Raw genomic sequence first — 21,752 nt, forward strand, 5'->3', positions numbered from 1 at the left:
TTGATTTGTTTACACACTTTTTATTTAATTTTTTTATTATCAAATTTTAACAAATATAATGTGAATCATCATTAATATATAACATAAAATTACAGGTTAGTTAATAATAATTAAAGGAGTGGTTAATACAAATACATTTATTAATCGAGTTGTATTTTGACACGCGACAAGCGAAATTTCGAATGTATTTCCATGTTTGACACTATTTTTCGTTTGGACTACCTTTCCGCTAAAGGCTGTGTCATGTTTTGACATGGAAATGCACGTCGTGACAGCTGTCGCATCCGCAGTTGCAACAATGCTTGGCATCTCGTTTTTATCCGTTTGTGTGTGCTGCATATTATAATGGCAGGGCCCCTACATAAACAAAGTCAACGCTTTCAGCTATTAGAAAAACAATAACAAACACTTCGCCAGCAGCACCCAACATCAACAAAGCATTCCACGGCACCTGCCTCCTCTTCTACCCAAACAAAGATAAAGAGCGACGGTCAGCCACAAGCCGAACAATGATGATGATGCCGATGATGACACCCAGGTCCCAAAAGCCATGCATAATTTATGGGCGTGTGCAGTACCGCAACGGGTGTGCAGGGGCACTGCACTGGCCAAGGGTTGAGAATGGGACGGGTGTGTTGCATGGGGAAAATTTGCATTTAAACACATTTTCACACTCATGAGCACCAAATTTGTGTAACAATTGCAACTGCTCCAAACATTGGCTTTGATAGCAGAGTGAACGGTAAAGAGAAAAGGCTTTAAAAAATCATTGGGCACAGTTCAGTTACAGATTTGGTAAAATAACTACCGCATCTATGCAAAGTTAATCTAGCGTATGAGTTCAGAAAATTTAAAAGTCAACCGCTGGCTATTGGGTAATTATAAAACAATTACCCATTAGCCAGCGGTTGACTTTTAAGAGGAAAAGAGGAATAAATAACAGAAGTCTATTAAGTTTATTGAATCATGTAAATACTTCTTTATTATTATTTTCTTATTATTATTATTGTTATTATTATTATTATTATTATTATTATTATTATTATTATTATTATTATTATTATAGAGTATTACATATTCGAGTCACCGCGGCGAGTTCTTGCTCATATAGGATTTTTCAGCCATGTACTTAAATGCGGTTAATGAGTTGTGCACATATGTGCAAAGAAGAATAGTTGGAGAAATCGCGCGCTCTCTTTCTGTCGCTCTTTTGGCAGCCGGGACATTTTCCGATTGCGCATTCGCCACGTTGCCCGGCGCAAACATTTCAATTAGCTGGGCCAACAAAATTTTAATAGTTGTCAGCTGCACAGACTTGATAAATGCCAAAGTGCCAGCCAGTTGCTAGTCTTAAAAGCTACCCCTCCAGTCCTAGGCCCCCTCTCCACTTGCCCGTATTGTAGTCCTCGGGCCCCAGTTGAGAGCGTTGCTCAGCCTCCAGATTTCAGCTGTTTGTCCCTGGTTTGGCTGCGCCTGACATCCAAACATTTAAAACACGATTTTCACATTTACCTTTCAATTTAGCATTGTTTTCTCTTTTGCTGTCGTTTGTCGTTACTTTGGCGTTAGCTTTGCTCCTGTTCTTATTCTTGTTTTCTTGTATTTTTATTTATTTTTCGTTTTTGTTGTTGTTGTTATTCTTGTGCTTGTCTGGAAGAGGCGACATATTGACAAAAGTGTCTAGCTGCTTGAATTAAATTACGCTCCACGGTGCCAAAGATTCGATTAGGTTAAATCGAATTTCTTGGTTTGATTTTTGCCAATAAAAACACAAACTAAGTCATTGTGCCAATAACTCGGCACCTCTCGATATCTCTTACCCCTTTTGACGCCAGGCTAAATGTCTTTTTAAAGGGGCGTTAGATTTCGACTTTGCGCTTTGTAATGCTGCCTTTTCAGTTTAAAGGAATTTGGCTTTTGTTCACAAAATTTGTTAGCTTTTTAAGGATATATTTCCGATCAGAACGATTAGCTGAACCGATCCGGTTATTTGATTAATCTCTTTGTTTCTACTTAAAATCTTAGTTTTTACTTGATGCTCATAATTAAATAAATTCATAAAATTTCTACACACCGTATAAATAACTCCAATCTTTCTTAAAAATAAAATTTTTAAATATTTCAGAAAATTAGCTGAAAGCAACGATAAAATGCTGTGTAGATAAAGTCGACTAAATATAATATTATGAAATGAGTTTAAATAAATGTTCAATTAACGCATATTTCTTCTAGGGTATCTAAGCCAAGGCGTTTTATGAAAGTTCATTCCTTTTAGTTGTTAGTTTTTTTTCTTCTTTTTGGCAACATACATAAATAAGATTTATAGGGGTAATAAAATATTTCATGCCCGAACAATTTTCAACTGTGAACACACCTCTTGTCAAACGACCGAGCACAAGTTCTCTGAAGCAGAAATCGGGCACTTTCCAGTTAATATGCGAGCTGTTAGAGCCATTCCGCAAGTTGAGTTGCCTTCTGCAGTTATTTATATTACATATATTTCACAGCAGATGTATGGATGTATTCGCATTGCCAACGCATAAGTGTATTATCCTTTACTAACTCTGATAATAAATTTATTTCATTTTCGTACCTCACTTCCCAATGTAAGGAAAAGTATACTCTTTGGTTTGTTTACGAGTTTAAGCGATGTTGTTTATTAGACAACGCGTTTAAATTTTAGCCACACAAAAACTTTATTATATTGTTAGTTAGCAAATGTTTTTAAAGCTATAAAATATTTTCCCTCCATATTTTTGAAATTTTGTAAAAGAGTATCTCACATTCGGCAGCTTCCAACTTTAAGGTACTTATTTATTTTCCAGTTTGTCACAATTCAATTTCTATATATTCTGGATTCGATTTAAACGATGGCCAACCTGCACATTTCTGGCATATGCTTTTTAATTTGATTTAGGAGTGCACGAATATATACTAGAACGGTAGACGGAATATTTTCGCTTAGCTGAAGAACTTATATCTTTATTGAAGTGGCTCTTAAAGGGATTAAGAATTTTCCGACAGCTAATGGTCTATAAAATATTAAACCTTGCACTTGGCTTGGCTATTTGTGCGTCGTCAATGGCAGCTAATGGTTGTGTGTATTTAAGTATCTGATCCCCTGTTGACGTTCTTGTCATTGTTATCTACTGAATAGGCTGGCTCATTGCTTCAGGCTATGCTTTTGTGTGCGTGTGCATGGGTGTATGTGCGTGCTCAAACAGTTTAATGCCTGGGATAACAAGGCGCATCATGTTACAGTTACACAGATACAGATGCATGAGTCCATATATATATATAGATATATATACATACATGTGTGGCACGCGGCCAGGTGCTTAGCTTGCGGTTGTCTGTCTGTGTGTATGTCTGAGTGTATGTGTGTGTGGATGCAACAATGGCCACAGGATGCTTCATCGCCAACACACGTGTGCTCTAAACTGTTGGCTCTAATGCAATTGCTGTCATTTTTAATGGTTTTATAAGTTGCACTAAAGTCGCCCGACTATGTGGTCTTCTATGCTACGCTCAGGCACTTGATTATTTGTTGGACTTTGCCGGACTCAGTCTCTGGCTCTGACTACGCTTTGTGCATTGGTCAGCTATGAAATTTGCTTGCTCTCATTATGATAGGTTTCGTTTCGAGCTGACTGCATGTCCTGCTGTTCGCTCTACGCTCCAGATGATGTGGCACATGGCATTGCCCTCCAGTGGCAGATGTGGCAATTACTGCATCGTTTGTGCCACAGCTAAATGTGTTTAGTTCTGATTAGTTAAGTAATTGCCGAGTCTCTATTCATGCGCGTGGCATTATGGGTAGAAAAGATGCTCAAAGGATGCTTAGTTTATGTTGCCCTGCAGCAAACTGGATTGCAATTGATGTGTAAAATTAGAGTTCAAATGTTGATCTCAGTTAATTACAGTTTAAATGGGTAATTTAAACGTTTAATATTAAATATTCAAACAATCCACAACAAATATGTTCACTTATATTATAGTTAATTAACTTATTTGTAATCCACCTTTTATTCTGTCCACGAAATTTTATTTATCGGAATTAGTTAGGTTGTCAATAATTACAAAACTATTTTAAAAATATTTAAAAAACTGTGTTATGCTTGAAGAAAGAAAAATTTAATCTCCGTTAAGGCTTGACTGTTATTTGTGGAACTTATCCGCTATTGGGTTCGGTTGAAGGTATATTAAAAGAGAAATTTCTGGCCTAAATTTAATCATAACACATAATTTAAGCACATGTAATAATCTGTACTTATTCTACAACATTTTATATCCTTTGGCTAAAAACTACGATATATAATCTCAGTTGTAGCCCAATATAAACAATATTTCTTTGTGCTTAGAATATTTTTATTTTAAGCCCTCAAATTGGCCTATAATTTTCAATAACTAAATTGTATTAATCAGTATAATTTTCTGTAAGCTTAGTCTTAAGTTGTGAGATTTATTTATAATAATTTTTATTTTTTTTACTTACAGGTCTAACTTGCAACATGCTTTTTCTCAGTGTAATTTATCAGACGGCCACATGCCAGATTCTCTGGACCAGTCTGCGCATTCTCACCACACAATGCCGAGAGTGCCAAGTCAAATGAATTTCATTGGAGAATCTGAGCCCAGAAAGCTCTGCACTGCTTATAGAACATATAGTGCCGGGCCAGGCGAAGCATCTGCAGCATTTGAATTGGAACCTACATCAACAGCAAAGCGCTTGAAATTCAATTCGAAGGCCTTAAACAATTTGAAGTTATTAAAAGCAACGCGAAAAGTTTAATTGGAACTGTTTGTGGCACTGGGGAGCGTAGAGCCACCAAATAGATGTGGCATAGAGAGTGCCCACTACCCGCAGATCCGTAGATGTTTCACTGCGGACTGGCGCTAAGTGTGCGCAATTGAAGGCAATTGAGCAATTTTGTATGCTCAGAGCGTCAGACGACGCATTTGCATAAATACATTTATTTAATATTTAAATTAGTTTCGTGGCATTTCAGCCATGCACTTATGTATACAACACCCCCACACTCGCCCCCATGTGCCTGGTCTGCAGCAATTCATCCTGCGCCCGCACATTTTTACTGATAATCCCCATTGACGCCTAAGTAATTGTCCTTGACGTGAGGCAAATGCAGCCATTCAGACAGAGCCAAGTGAAGTAGTAGCTACCGACTGCCAATTTGGGTTGGCTTAAAGACAATGAGGCCGGCATCTGGATTGGTCCTAAGTAAACCTAATGCGAACATCTAATGCGAATTGACAAGTTTGTTGGTTCATTATCGCGGCGGCTCCTGGCACAGGCAAAGAGATATCCCTTTTATTCGCCGCACTCCTGGGTAAGACATTTTATAATTAAACTTCTTATTTTTAACCTAAGCAGCGTTTTTTGTTGCGAAATATCTAACACATTCAAATAGAAAAATTTATATGCATACATATATATTATCGATCTTAGCAACAGGATAATCAAATTATCTAGATGATAATTAAGGGAATATAGAACTCATTTTGATATTATAATAATGCTGCTGTTCCGTGAGGGTTTATTTTAATTATATACAATTTAAATTGTTTGAGTTGTCAGCGTAAAATCTCTATAGTTAATTACTATTTCAGTTGACAGTTTGCGGATTGGCCAGAAAAATTCTCAATCAAGTTGTTAAAATTCTCTGACAGCAAATATTACGTATACGCACGTGTATGCGCAACTCTGCGACTGCTGTGGCAGGTGCAAATGTATGAGCCGGTAACGATTGTCTGTCTGCCGCCTGCTGCCACTGACCCTGCTTCAGTTTTACAGCAGGAAACGCGGCAAGTTTTGCGACAGTTTCTTTAGTTGCTTTTCTCAGTCGTTTGCTTACGTAAATACCCCAAAGCACTGCGCATTTGCCATATTTCCATATTAAGTATTTTTATAGCTAATGGCGCTTTTTACTTAATGTCAACACACAAGCCACGCCCCATGCTTATATACATATATATACATATATAGACCTTTATATATGCACATACACATAAAATGCAAAAATATTGAATATTTTTATGTTGTTTTTATAACAATTTTATTTCCGTTGACATTATTGTTGCTGTTGTTGTTGTTGCTATTGTTGTTGTTGTTACGCTCGTTGCTTTTTGCCGTTGACGATTTCAGTGGCAGGAGTCGGAGACTTCCTGTGACTCCTGTGCCACCTGTTATCTATTGATTTTTGTTTTTTTTGGTGTATTGCCTGGATACGTGGTTATAAGAAAGGCAAACTAGCGATAACACAGCCGCCCATGAGATACCCTAAAATTAAATCGTCTTTTAAAAAATAATATTTCATTTTAACTTCCTTTAATGCTTAAAGGGCAAATTACTTAATTAGCTCAGCAAAGGATAATTTATAAAAAGAATATATATTTAACAGAAAAATGAAAATATTCAAGAAAAGTTAAAGTGTATCTAAATATATTGTAGATATATTAGTTGAAGTACTTAAAGAAAATTTCAAAGTTATCTTGAGTGCAAGGTTTTAGTTTTATCAACCTATTGAAACGGGCAAAAAGTCTCAAACTCTTGAAGAAGAATACATGTAAATATCTAGTTAAGAAGTCCATCTCTTGGTTGTTGATACTAAATTTAAATGCACTCTGTTTTATTGTTGCCACTCTTGATATCCATACGCTGCCTGTCACATGAACAAATCAGACACACTTACAATCAGGATATACGTAGACTCCTATAAATATACAAGTAACCAACTCCACACCGAATTCTTTTATGTTGCAAAGTTGACAGTTGAACAAATTTTAGATAGCCGCTTCTGGCGTTGCCTTTGCTCTTTACACACTCGAATGGGCAACGCAGTGGCACACAATACTCTCTCTATCTGTGTGTGTGTGTGTGGGTGTGTGGGTGTGTTGGGAATTGTCTATGCGTTGGTTCGTGGGGTTAGAGTGGTAGAACAGCAGGGACTGTCAGGCGAGAATGGTTATTGTTATGTTGTTTAGCTTCCACAGGATGCACAGGATGTTCGTGCAGCTGCTTTTGAGTGCCAACCAATTTGGCCTGTGACATTAGGCAAAGTGTTCGCTGTTGTGGGCATCCTTAGGTGTTGCTGACTTTATAATATGGCCCTTGATTACGCTTTGTTTCGACCTTCGTAGTTTATTCAACTCCCATTGAAAACAATTTTTGATTTTATTCCTTTATTTATTTATTTTGTATTTGTTGTAGTTTTCTTAGTTAGCTCACAAGTTGCCGCTTAAATGCTAATTTGTTTATTTCGCTTATTTGATATGCCAGCACTTTTTCTTTTGGCAGTTAATTGCACCGTAACAAGTTCTTTGTGCACATCTTTTATGCCGCTTGGAACTCCTGCTCTTCACTGTCGTTAAAGTTTAATGCACTTTCTTCTCTCCCTCTGTGGAATTTTATCAAGTATTTTGCATATATTTGCAATTTCACCCAGATAAGAGGTAAACTACCATTTTTTTTTGTGGATTTTATTTGGTGTTGGTGTGGCTTCTACTGCAGAGTTGCTAAATTGATTTAATGGCTTTTATCGTTTACATTTCAATTATTTAATTGCTTAAATAGTTCTACGATTCTTAATGGTTTCTTTTTTCGAAATACCCTAAAGTAACTAAATTACTTCAAATAGGGCTTCAGATATTGCAGCTATTTGTGACATGCAGGATAAAACACTAACGACATAGAGAGACCTTCTCTATATATTTTTGATCCACACCAATATTATGTACATGCAATTGGGGCGAGAATTGAACTGCATACATTTTATTTAACGACCAACAAAAGGAATGTCGCTTTGTGCCCTTTCTATTACTATTAACAACAACATTTATTAAGTTTAATCTTATGCAAATCTTTCTGCTGAACTATTGGCACCGTCTCCCATTGGAAGTTGACTGAACTGATTTACTTCTAAAGTATCGCCATCTGGCGATGCCTTTTAATTGATAATATAAATGTAAGCTTGCATGTTTGTACCAGAACTTCAATGTTAGGTATTAACTAGTCGAGCACTCGCATGTGAAGCATTTTAACTTGTTTATCGCCGCTGGCTTTTAATTGAATTAAATTATTCAGTAGTTGCTTGCACTGCGCTGCGCGTGTTTGTTTTTTTTTGTTTTTGTTTTTTTGCAGGGTAGAGATTAATCCTTCGAAGCTTAAAACAACATGTGAAAGCTTAAATTACTGGTGCAAACACAAGGGTTCGCTTAAAAGAGAAGCTCGTATAGATTTGGTGAGGCTTTTATAATTTTTTAGCTAACGATTATGTAATTAGTTAGTGCTGTGATAATCTTTCATGCTGCATGAATTAATTAAATGTCACACAATTAAAATTAATCAAAAGCCGGAAAGTGTCACGCATTGAAAACTGTAAAGGTTCAAATGAGCCGTAAAAAGGCAGCCGCCTATCAACAAAACCCCAATCTCTGTCCGTTGTTGGACCCAACTTTTCATCATGTGTGCATATATATGTACTGGCATACACACGCACACATCAGCAGCTGTCATTGGCAGGCAGTGCGGAGGTGTGTGAGTGTGTGGTGTAATTATCACCATCGCTGACAGGAAGCAGGCGGCGTTTTAAAGCTGCTTAGCTGGCGCGCCGGAAGCAACTCGTGCCTATCCATCGTTAAATAGACTTTAAATTTCATATTTATTCTACTTGGGAGATGCAAACTTAAAAGGTTATATGTATACATTTCTGTATTTATTTCTGTATATACATATGCCTATATATACATATACCTCTATTCCACCTGTAAGTGCTGAAAATTCGCGGAAAACCACTCCTTTTGGGTGAAGTTTCGGATTCAAATACTTTATTTAGTTTTAGTTTTAGTGTTTTTGGAAATTCCTCCCGTAACTGTGGTAAATCGGTTGCATACAATTCTAAACTTTCGATCGGACAACTAGCATAAAATATTTTTCAAATATATTTTTGAATATTTATCTGAAATGAGCATGGAAAAAGTGTAAGATTGAAAAATTATAGTAAGATATATATTTTGCTAACATTCATATCTTCGCTAACATATAATTTAGTTGCAGGGTATATCGAGGTATCTCTTTCCCGCACCCCAACTACCATTTTCATGTTTGTTATCATAACGTTTGTGTCATTCTGTGCCAACTGGCAACTGAAAAAGTTATCATCGAGGAGCAGGCAGCGCGTTCAAACTTTACTGTAGCATACTTTTCAGCTGTGCAGGCTCACGCATACGCACACACACACACATATATACAGAACATACAGATATGCATACATACAGCGTGAGCTTCATGACTTTGTTTTGCTGGTGGTGGGATGCTGCTGCTGCTGTGCGTTTTCCCAGTTGTCTGTTCTGTTGTCTTAGGTGGTTCGGTTAATTTACATTTTCCTGGTAATTAAAATGTGCTCGTTCGCCCGCTACCCTTTACCCTCTTTGCCTCTCGTCTCTTCAAAACTCGTTTACATAATTATGTGTGGCAATTTGCGCGTGTGAGTAAAGATTTGCACAGCACACACACACACAAGCAGGCCATCATTTTGCGCCATAAATTGAACAGTTTTTTGACTGCTTTCTCAACGCTTTTTGTTGTTTCTTATGGCTTTTTGTTCGCTTTTCGCCTTTCTTTGGCAGCAACAATTGTCAGCTAATTTGAATAACTCACTAATTTATGGGTTTCGAATAAGCATGTTGGCTTTACATTTCACTTTCATGAATATGTTTTGAATTTCAAGCGTGCTTCTTCTTCTTCTTTGGGCCGCATCAGAAAGTTTTTCAATAAATATTGTGTTTAGTTGAGGGATTTTAAAATGAATTATTGCCAACATTTTATTAAATACTTTTTAATGTATTTAAAGAACCTGCTCAACTAAGTGTACAAGCAGCTGCTTAAACCCAGCTATAATATTTCATTGTAAATGTTTAAATATTAAAAATTGATTAGATGAAACTATATTTAAAGTATGTCAGGAAGTAGATCAAGATTCTTAAGCTGACAGTTAAAACTTACATTTATTTTTATAAATTTAAATATGCCCCTATGTTCGGTCAATCAGTGCCATATTTAAGAATTTATAATTACATTTTTTAATTTTTACCAAGAGCGTGAAGATGAAATTGATAATAATAGGTTCTGTAATTAATACAAAGGAATATTAATGCTCTTTATACTTAGTAGGTTACATAAAAAAAACACTTTTGTTTTTCTGTTTGTTTTCGCTTCTCTGTCAACATTTTGCAATGCTGCCATTTATTTTGTTATTGTTATTTTGCATATTTCCTGTCAAATTGATATTGATTTACTGCATGCAAGTGTGTGACATAGTATGAAAATGAATATTTATGATTCGTGGAATTGTATTAATGTTCATAATTAAACTCACTTTTTTTTTTATTTTTGCTAAAATTCGTCTTAATAAAGACGCAGCTTTGTTCGAATAATTTGTATTAATTTTCATTTAGTGAGGGATGCTAAATAATATTGTAGGTTATTAAAATAAAAATCAGCTAAGGAGCATAATGTGAATGATAATCTCAGGTCTGGCAGTTGACAAGGTTTTTTTGTGATTAGGTCTTCAATTTCAAAGAAATATATAAACAGACAAATTGCACATGTCATGGGAATTACAACATCCACATCTCAACACATCTTTCTTATTTTCAAACTTAAGTCTGCTGAGCACACAACTATCTCCCAAAACTTATTTAGATCAATATATATGACCTACCGCCCAAAACTGATATGAAATCATTGACAATGCAGCCTACTTCCTGCTCATAAATAAATTGTTTGTCTGCGCAACGGAAGCCAAAGCCCCGGAACATACAAAGTCAATGAGTCAACCTCGAAAGCCAACAAATAACCCAAAGAGATGGTCGGAACTGTAGCTTATGCTTTAGGCGTGCAAGCCGGCGTTAAGATTTCGAGCGTACCGGAACCTGAACTGAACACAGGATTTGTTTGTGGGTGGACATTAGATACGCTTAGCAACTACGTTTCAGGCAATGCGCGTGGGGGGCGTACCTCATAGCTACACCTCCACCCTCCCTGCTCAACCCACACTACTTCGTTATTATAGCTTAAGGCTGGAGTATGCACGAAAACTTCCAAAAGCAAATTAATAACAACAACAGCAACAGAAACAACAGGAGACGGCTGCGCTGCTTGTGGAGCGCAAACTGTCAAGTGGCTGAGCTACCCGCACGACCAATTAGAGCACACAATTAGAGATGGGCGCCTGATTTCCTGTTTTCTTTCGTGCCTGATCTTGCGTGCATTCAACAATTAAATACAAATTTACTCAGACATTATTAATGTTATTATTATTATTATTATTATTATTATTATTATTATTATTATTATTATTATTATTATTATTATTATTATTATTATTATTATTAATATTATTATTATTATTATTAATATTATTATTATTATTATTATTATTATTATTATTATTATTATTATAATTATTATTATTAATTTCATGAATAGTTTTCATAGGGTTTATTGAGACTTTATATTTGGAATATATACTCCTGCATAGTTAATATATAATAGTTTTTTGCCACGCCCAGAGGGGGTACTGATAATTAGATCAACTTCTTCATATCGTGTCGTGTTGTTTATGTTTTTCACGCACTCATCCTGCTGAAATTCGTAGCAAATGGCCACCAAAATTTCCCCCGTTTATTCGTCTATTGTCGAGCGAAATTCATTTCATATTCCTGGCATTTAAAATGCCTCTTGAAATGGGCTCATTAAATTGTATCGTGATTTGTTTCAACTCAACGATTTGTTGAGCACTTTGTTCCCCGGTCGATTATACCGATGCGCTCGAGTTGCTTTCATTTGTTGCAAATTATTTCGCGGGCGAATTCGAAATCTTCCCAAGAATCTTAGGATATTGACAAACTTGTTGAAACTTTTTTTGCTGTGTGCCTATTTTGTGAAATCTAAAGAAATAAGTATCTAACTGAAATTAATCACAGTCATTAAATTACAAACTGGCGTGAGTGGCAATAATTTAATTTAATTAATGGCCGTATTTAAAACTGGGCTTAAATAAAACAAGGGCGTTATAAATTTGACAGTTATCAGAAACTGTAAACTTAAGACTTCTCAGAAAGCCCATAACAATTCATTAAAGATAGGGTAAGGGTGAAAAGGTAACTTGAATACATTTTAAAATAATTATATTTCAACTTTAAATCAAAAAAACTTTATTATGGCTACAGTCCTCAGGCCTTTAAAATATCGAAAATACATTATTGCTTTATTCCAATGGAAAACTTTTCACCTTGCGCAACAATTCAAATTAGACAGCTAATTAAATTAAAAGCGCCTCAAGGTAGTAGGAGCTGAGCATTCAGAATAAACAGCCAGGTTCTTTGTAAAGCAGCATTAAGGACTTTAAGTATACCCTGTACCAAACACTTTGCAGAGTCTGCCATAAAAATATCCAAAGCATGAAATGAAGGCATGGTAAGGGAAATACAAATTTAATTAAAGAAAAGCAGAAAGTATATTCTTCAAAATGGCGAAGATGTAATACTCTTACAGAGTATTTTTACACAGTATCTTAAATAAATACATTACATTTTGAATTTTAAAGATATTTATTACACTTTAAAACCTGGAAAACATAATTTTTACTGAACTATTTGCTTTATATTTTATATTGCTCAGAAATTTATTTAGTTAACAATGTAAATTCGTATATGGTAAACTTATTTTATTTTCGATGAAAATATGAAAGTACCATACGTAAGGGTATTAAAAAGAGCCTTAAAGGCAAAGCAAACTCAATTGGACAGCCAATTGAAGTGCGCAGTCCACAAATACAAAAATACAAAAATTATTGTGCAGGTGTGTATGTGTGTGTGATGCGTCTGTGGGTGTGCGTAAAGCTTTTTGCTTTATTTAACTTGTCATTGCTCTGTGGCAAAGTAAAAATATTTTTTATTTTAATTTTTTTATTCAGACAAGAGCATATTAAAATATTTTATTGAGTACATTAAGCAGCCATATTTAAGACCACTGGGACGAATAACATTTCAGTGGAAAAGTTGGCGATCAGAGGGACTTTAAAGATTTTCATGTGTCAGTAAAATGTGTGTGTATGTGCGTATGTGTCTGTGAATAATTTTCACAGAACGGAAGCTCATTTCAAATTCAGGGCACATACAAAATGCGTGAGCTAAACAAAGCTGTCAGGTGTCAGGTGTGCACAGACACAAACAGCCCCACGTAGGTGCTATTCGGGCAGTTTTTTTTTTTTAAATTGCGTACCAAAAAGGCTGTTGCTAAGTTAATATATGCTAAAGTCAAATGCTAGTTGTCGACTCTGATGCCATTCGAAAAGCTGCCGAAAGGCCTTTAGCATACATATTCACCAGCTACTTGGCTATTAGCTGATAGACAGCCAAGCCCAGTGCCTATGTGGAAGTGCAAGTTCTGCTGATTCTTGGTGCAAAAAAGAAGCTAAAGAAAATGCTCAAAATAGTTAAATGTCCAAAACAATTAAAAATTGCTAAATTAACCATATAGCTAAAATACCCAAATTACAAAACAGCTAAATGAAACTAATTTCAAAAAAATATTTTAATGTGGCTGGTACCTAAATTAACAGTTTCCGTTTGACAACCTCAAAAATGGCTAAATTTAGCCTTAAATTAGCTGAATTGGCAGCGCTGAGAAGTCTCATAGGCGAAACCATTTCGAGTGGCCAATTTACTAACAGGCCGCAGTTACACCCGCACACACAACCGCACACGCACCCACACACACACCCGCACACGCACACACACCTACTGGAGGGTCAAAGAGGCTTTGGCAGCATTGGTCCCTGGATCGTAATTTGATGTGGCGTTTCATGTACCAAATTGAAAGTCAGCACAAGCGGCATGCACACAATGAAAGAAATGAAAGGAATAAAAAAATATGAAAATCAATTGAAAGAATTATTATGTTTTTCTACTTTATTCTTTCATGAAAGAAATTGAAAATTATTTCTGTTTGGCACTCGAGCTTATTGGGTATTTACTTTGGGTAACTAATTGAAGCCTAGCATTTATTTGTAAGTGTAGGCGTTCACCTTGCGGGGAGTATTAATAGACATCTGAGAAATCTTAGAGTACATACATTTCTTACTTCAGCGGGCGGCTAACTTGGGTTAACTTGAATACGAGATGCATGAAACGTGTTGTTTTGTAGTTAACTGTCTCAAATTTGATAATGTCACGCAACAATTTATTTTTGTTGATGAACCATATTAGCTTAATCTATACTTAATCAGCCGAACCAAAGCTTAAAGCCAGACATTTCTTATAAAAATTATGTTGTTATGTCATGTATTTTGAAGTTCCAACACTATGATTCGATCGAAATCAGAGTTAGCACGTGACACTGGTTCAAGCCGATAGCCACTCTGCAGACAATGTTTGGACTAAAGCCTTTTCCAATTTGTCATGGATTTAATTTCCCTAACACATAGCTATACAAGGAAGGTCTATAGAGAAAACACACAAGTACACACTCAGATTCACAGTGGTAACTTCTGCCGCAGGCGTCAAGTGAAGTTTGTCAGCAACGGGAAATCTAATAACGGAAAACACACAAACACAATAACAGTTAGTTGTTGGCACGTTGTTATTACGTGTTGGTGTGTGTGTGTGTGTGTATGGAGCCGAGTTTTAATTTGTGTTTGGCACTGCATATTAAATAGACACATCAACGCGCCGGCCCAAGACACACACACACACACACACACACACACACACACACACACGCACACACATATACATACAGAGCCCCCCAAATGCCGTGTTGGTTGATTGAATTGAGGGGGCGTTGCGTGAGGTGCCATTCTATTAGTGGGTTAAATGCATTGGATCCTAACTGAATCGAAAATTGTCTCTCAATTGGCTAAGTGGACAGCCCCGTTTGTGTGTGTGTGTGTGGTATCACTGATTAAGTATACGCTGCATGGACTCATAAGAAAAACATTAAATGGAAATAGTTGTTGTTGTGGCCATGCGCTGGTTATCCTGTCAGATCATTTCCCCTTTTGGGCTGGCGCAAACTGACGTGACATATTTGATATTAATTGACAACATCTACACCTGGGAATGCCAGCAATACACAGTCAATAGAAACAAGTTTGGTAAGCTGAAATACGGTGATATCAAGATATATCCCTCAAATGAAAAAAAGCTTGAGTCATAGAAATAAAATTCAGCATTGTGATTGTTGATTGGTATTAAAGAAAAGGATTTAACTAACTCTGTGGCTAACTCTGAGATATATGACAGCATAACCTAAGGATAACATTGGAGATACTGCCTTGTGCAGCTAAAGGTTGCACTGATGGTTGGTCAGATACAAATAGTGGGCACAATAGAAGGCAAATTCGAAGTTTGCGCCTACGGCAGTTAGATCGTAACTTACGGTCGCAGCGGACCATATCTATGGCTTATTATCTAATCATCTAATCTATTGAATCTATAATATAAACTATAATATCTAATCATCTATCAATGCTTATCCTGATTTCCTTAAGGCGACCAATAGTCTCTTTTCTTTCAATGCAAGTTATATAAAAAAAAACTAAAATCCTTCAAAGAGCCATGATAAAAGGAAACTGCCTATAAAAATTACATAGGTACACAATTTAAAAGTCTGAGTCAATCTAAAAAAAGTATTCAAAGATTTAAAAGTAAGATATTCGAACGAAACTTGTACATTCCATAACCATAGAACCTGTAGTATAGATGCACATCCATTTACCAAATGCTTTTTTTCTAAATGACTTTTAAAAAAATTCTGAATTTGAACTCTGCGCTATTGATTTATTGTTTTTATTCATTATTAATTAATTAACAATTTTTATTGATTTAATGCAGTATAGAAATTAAAGCAACCATAATTTGCCGACTTAAAAATTCATATGTATTCTACTTTCAATAAACGTAATAATTTTTGTAAAATATCATTTACGTACTTAATTATGTAAATATTTTCCTCTAAATAATCACCTTTGAACGATTTCGAACAGCGTTAAAGTTCTTTAATCCGTACGCTTTTCAATTGCAATTCGAAATGGCATCAACTAGAGAAAACACATACATTTCCACAATTTTCGTGCGTCTTTGCTTGGGCGTATTAACAGACTATTTTGCGAGTTACGGCAACAGTGCAAATCCCCAGAAATTAAACCGCAAACACTCGGCACAAAACCACAAAAGCCACACAACAAAACACCCTCACCAAAAAACACACACACTCTTGTACACAATATAAAAAAAATAAAGCAGCTATTGGGATATTTATCAATTTGTTATGCTGCCACGGCTGCGAAAATGGTTTCGAATGCTCGTAATCCAATTGCTCCTATCAATGACGTTTTCCGGCCTGCACTGCGTATACGCAATATAATGGCATATGGCTGTCCATTGAGCCGTTTGGTAAAATTGCTGTGCTATTGCTTCCTAACGTTTCTTTCGTAGTTTTTCTTTCCATTTTCGATCATATTTAAGAACCAACAAAATATATATTCTTCTACAATATAGTCCAAGCTAATTCGCTTAATTTTTCATATTTGACTATGTTTCTTGGAAAATGAAATTTTCTCACTGATTTTAATATATTTTTCGCTGTTATGTAGCTTTTTCTGAGATTTTGTACTGTTTTTGGAATATACTTATTTCAAGTCTGTTCGGTTACCGAACTCATTCGATGCATATGCACATGTGCGCGTATTATTTATGCAAAAGTTTTCCATTTATGATGCTCAAGTATTTACAAGGCGACTTTAAATGCGGCTGTCAACCGTTTCGGCGGCTTCAGTTGCTAAGCTCGTAAATACGCGCGCATTGGTTTTCAATTTGAAAATGTGTTTCGGTGCCAGAAGAGTGAGCCACATATGCATATAATATGCATGCACGTGTCTCTACTGCCTGTTCCTGTTATTGTAAGCCATTGATACTTTAATGTATGCACCAGTGGATGACGGTTTACACTCGCTCTCTGCAGGATTTGTATATGCGAGCGTGCGGAAGCCCTTTATGGGACATGCTGTTGGCTTTGTGATATGCGTGCGATATAAGCGTATGTCATGCATACACAACAGACATAGCTAGTGACAAACAAGTGCTTATTCACTTTTTTTAATTAGTGTATGTGAATATAATATCATTATATTACAAATTATACAAAGTTATATTTTGGGGTTGGTTTGGTAAAAAATCGCCATTTTATGTCTACGTTAATATTTATATAATTTGTTTTAATTAAATTAATTTTATTTTAACTTAAGAAATTATATGAGAAAAAAAGGTCCCATCAACACGGTTATAAAAAGATGAATTCCGTTGCACAATGTAAATTACGCTGCTTTTTAGAGTATATGCATGTATAAGGGATTGTTAGAAATGTTGCCTAATATGTCCTTTTCTTTCTTTGAATCCTCTGATTGTTATCATTTTCCAAAAAGAAACCACTCAAGACTAACTTCTGATGTAATATTTTGCATCATTATTTTTAAAGTCGATCTTTTTTTTACTGTGTTCAGTCGATGTTACCATGGTACGAAATATAAGCTTTGCAAATACCCCTATAAATTTGTTGTTCAGATCTGTTCATAAATCGCTCTCAAATCACACGACCATGGCAATTTCTATCTATTGACAATGTAATTAATGAGTACTAGCCAAAGTGTCAGGAACCGCTGCCTGAGTAAACAGCATGTGGGCTCTATTTGAAAACCCACAGGCTTGTGGACCAATAAATAAACCACGCCCACAATAAGTATAGGGCAAATTGTACATTACAAGCCCAAAACCAAAATACAAAGCAAATATTTATATTTTCCGCTTACGAATGTATTGAAATTCTCATGTTGGGTTAAATAAAGTACTCGTTCATTTGGTTTGGATCAAATTGAAAATGGTAATGAGCCCGCCAGACATTGTTAGTTGATGCTCATTAGGAATCAATACATATCGAGATACAATTTCTCTATACAAACATATGTTATGCAAATGTAGGACATGTTGCGCCCTGACGTTGCTCCCTGATTCATAATTAATGTATGTATTAAATTTCATTCAAAGTGCATTATAATTTCATAAAATATGTATACAACAAATGTGCTGCTAGAAATTTAATGTATTTTCTTATATAATTTATAAATAACAAATAGTATTTGTCAAATACACATTTTTTCAAAATCACATTTAAGCCCGAACGCCGATTGTCCTGTTCAGACAAATAAGCACATCTTGGAAACCAAAAGGTTGATTTCTGTTTCTTTGGTTCTTTAAGGAAGAAAATATTCAATACCCGCAAGAATGAAGGACCTTGTTGTACACACAAATAAGCATATAGATCGGTCATATCCTCGCGAGTCCTGAAAAGTCCTGTGTCGAAAAACAGTATTGACTAAGATTTCCAGCTGACCAAAGGACATCCAAAATCGTCCGTGTAGTTTTCAAGATATCAATAATGTTGTCTTCAGTCTATTTCCTAACGCATCGCGACAAATTTTACGAAGTCCGTGATTCTTAGAAGAGCTCATAATTTTTTAATGCAGATCGATGCAGTTGGTCACTTCGATCCTAGCGCACCATGTCCCTTAAAAATCTGCAAGGATATGGCCGAGTAATGCCTATTTTTCTGAAAAGGATACTATTACAAAAGTGACCATAACTTGAGCACTTCAAGGACTTTCCACATGTCCCTTAGCCGTCAGACCGTTCTTGTCTTGCCCATTCAGAATATATAATGAAAAGGACGAAGGTCCTTTAAACGGCTAAGATATACGAATATTTATTTTGTACATTAAAAAGGTCAACACTCAGCCGTGTCCTTGTAGATCCTGTCAAATCCTACGTCAAACAATCCGTTTTGATAAGGACCATAAAGTGGCCAAAGGACATCAAAATCGTCCTTCTGGTTTCGGAGATATGGCTACTTTTCTAAAAAGGACATTCTTCTTTTAGCCATATCTTGGCCATATCCTTAAGGATATCAGAAGGATATACCTTTCCGAACTCGTGAGAAGCAGGACTATCGACTGGCATTCAAGGATTTCCAGGATTCGACAAAAAATTTCACTAAAATTTATTACAGGGGTTTAGTCAGAAAATGGCCAAAAGTCGAAAAATTCGGGACTAACTTCGCCATTTGAAGGACTATCAGGATGTCCTTTGGACAGCAGATAGTCCTTACCATCCCATTTAAGAATATACAACTTGAAGGACGAAAGTCCTTCAAACAACGAAGTTTTAAGGACAAATTTCAATAAAGAAAATAGGCCATAACTCGGCTGTATCCTTGCGTATCCTGACAGGACATGTGTCAAAAAAATTGTACTGACCAGGCCTACCAACTGGCCAAAGGACATCAAGATCGTCCTTGTAGTTTCAGAGATATAGCGATTTTACTGAAATTTTGTGTTTTCAGTCGATTTTCCTTGCGGCCCGCGACTGAAAAATTACCAAGTCCAGGGTTCTTAGATGACCCCATAATGTTTTAATGCAGTTCGATGCAGCTGGGCCTTACGATTCTAACGCACCATGTCCTTCGAAAATCTGCAAGGATATGGCCGTGTTATGGCTATTTATTTGCTCAAAATGCCCTCATATCCCTCCTATGACATTTTTAATCAAATTCCTTTTTATCTTTTCAGGTTGAAGGATTTAAGGACTCCAGTCGATTTTAAGGACTTATACGAATCTTACGAGGCTATTTCTTCCAGGATCGAACGTATTTTAAGCAAGATATAGCCATTTTATGCTAAAATCGAAAATACATACAAAAAACAACAAATTTTTAAATTTTACCACAAATAAATAATTTTATTAAAATTATGTGAAAAATTCCTGTTTTTTTACTTGTAAGGCATATAGGATTGTGTAAAATGCAAAAATCGACGATCGCTAAAAATCTGTTGCATACCCGTAACGGGCGTCCGTTGGCGGCCTCTGGTTGCCGAGATATTTCTCAAATTCTGCCAAAATACCAGGCGAACAGAAATGCCCAGAACGTCGACAAAATTTTTCAGCAGCCGAACATTTTTTGTTGCATACCCGAAAGGGTCGCCCTCATCGGCGGCTGGGTCCCAAATTTGTACTAAAATTTCACTCAAATACCAGGCGAACAGAAATGCCCAGAAGGCCGACGAAACTTTTCGAATAAAAATATTCATTGCATACCCGCACGGGGCAGAAATGTAACTCATTTAAAATGAGAACTGTTAAGTAACGGCTCATGTAAAATGAGTGCTGTAAAAGCGAATGTTAAACAACAGCTGCTGAAAGAAAAGGCATACATATTTGTGGACCATTTCAATGCACACTTCGCAGGAATCTGGTCCTTTAGGTTCCCAAGGACTATACCGATGGTATGGAATAACCAAGGATATGTCAGTCAACATGGAGCCATTCAGGGGACTAGGCTTTAGGTGGGGGCGGCTGTAAAAGAAATATTTTTAGACCATATTTGCGCATTTTGCAATAGCGCGTCCTTTAGGTTCGCTAGGACTCTATCCTTGGTATGGAATAACCAAGGATATATAGGTCATCTAGGTACCAAATTTAGAGACTATTTGTTCTCCGAGGGCGTGGCAGAAGTGGCTGAAATATACAAAAATAAATGTATTTGTTTAAATTAATTCCAATCGGAAATAGCATCTGATTTTAGAAAGATATACCTTTTAGGTTCCGTGTAAGTCTTTCAAATCGACAGAACACCAACCATTTTCATTTTGAAATGTCTATCCAAGGTATGGAATAAGCAATAATATATAGAACTTCTAGCTACCCAAGGGTATTGAATATTTTGTTGTCCATGCTCATGGCAGATCCGGCTGAAAGGACCCAAAATAAAAAATTAGTTTTTGTTAACTAAAATATGTACATTCATTATATTACCTCGAAAAGCCCAAAAAATTGACAGAGCACTAAACATATTAATTTCAGCACCAAACCACTTGCCGTTTTGGTCAACATTTAGAATGACATTTTGTTAAGTGTCTATCCATGGATTTGGAGGCCATCCAGCTATCAACTATACGGATTATTATTATGTGCTGAAAAATACAAAAATAAAAGTTAATTCGTATTTTGTAAACTTTAAATGGCATTATATCGGTTAGATTACGTCCAACTTCTGAAGGATATACCTTTTGATACTAGTTGAAACTTGAATCGATCTGTACAAGTCCGAAAACGTATACGGACGGTATTTATCCCATAATTTTCACTCACAATGTTTTTAACAGCTTTTGCGTCTGTTAACTAAATCAGATCTATGTTGCGCGGACGCAGAGCGGGAATTGAGCACTCAAGCATCTTGAGAGAGTGCCATGCAAAGGTAGGTGATCAAAGGCAGATGCTTACAAGATAAATTGTTCATTGAAACGAAAAGCAGTAAAAAAATTGTGTGAGCGAGATTCAAAGCTAGATAACGCAAGAGCAAAACCACACACATAAGCATAAGTATATATCCAGACAACACACACCTTAACATATGTATGCAGAGATAATTGCCAAATATGTACGTACATATGTATGTGTATATGCCTCGTGTATTATATTCTTCTGCATCGCCCTCTCACAAATAATTTTACGAAATGAAAATATTTGATAAACAAATTTCAATTATTTCAATGTCAATTGATACTCGCGATCCGTAAGATTCCGATAATCATACACCTTTACGGTATTTGGACGGTATTTAC

The 21,752-nt window shown here is 36.0% G+C and overlaps 1 protein-coding gene and 1 long non-coding RNA gene across 2 annotated transcripts in view; one reads left to right on the forward strand and one right to left on the reverse strand.

Annotated features, from left to right (window-relative positions):
* The window catches only part of LOC115762991 (potassium voltage-gated channel protein Shaw), an 89,797-nt gene extending 69,992 nt beyond the window's left edge, over positions 1 to 19,805 (forward strand). Inside the window, exons 13-14 of the mRNA XM_030705377.1 lie at positions 4,498 to 5,348; positions 19,701 to 19,805. The gene's annotated coding sequence lies outside the window, so the exon portion shown is untranslated. The remainder of the gene's footprint in view (positions 1 to 4,497; positions 5,349 to 19,700) is intronic.
* Positions 19,806 to 19,889: 84 nt separating this feature from the next.
* LOC115763006 lies at positions 19,890 to 21,567 on the reverse strand. The gene is made up of 4 exons (XR_004017846.1): positions 21,195 to 21,567; positions 20,944 to 21,101; positions 20,724 to 20,879; positions 19,890 to 20,646 (listed from the first exon to the last, which is right to left on the reverse strand). It is a non-coding gene; the product is annotated as an uncharacterized LOC115763006 (long non-coding RNA).
* Positions 21,568 to 21,752: the final 185 nt, after the last annotated feature.

Source organism: Drosophila novamexicana, unplaced genomic scaffold (assembly GCF_003285875.2).
Source record: "Drosophila novamexicana strain 15010-1031.04,08,12 unplaced genomic scaffold, DnovRS2.1 tig00000689-arrow-pilon, whole genome shotgun sequence".
Taxonomy (NCBI): Eukaryota; Metazoa; Arthropoda; class Insecta; order Diptera; family Drosophilidae; genus Drosophila; species Drosophila novamexicana.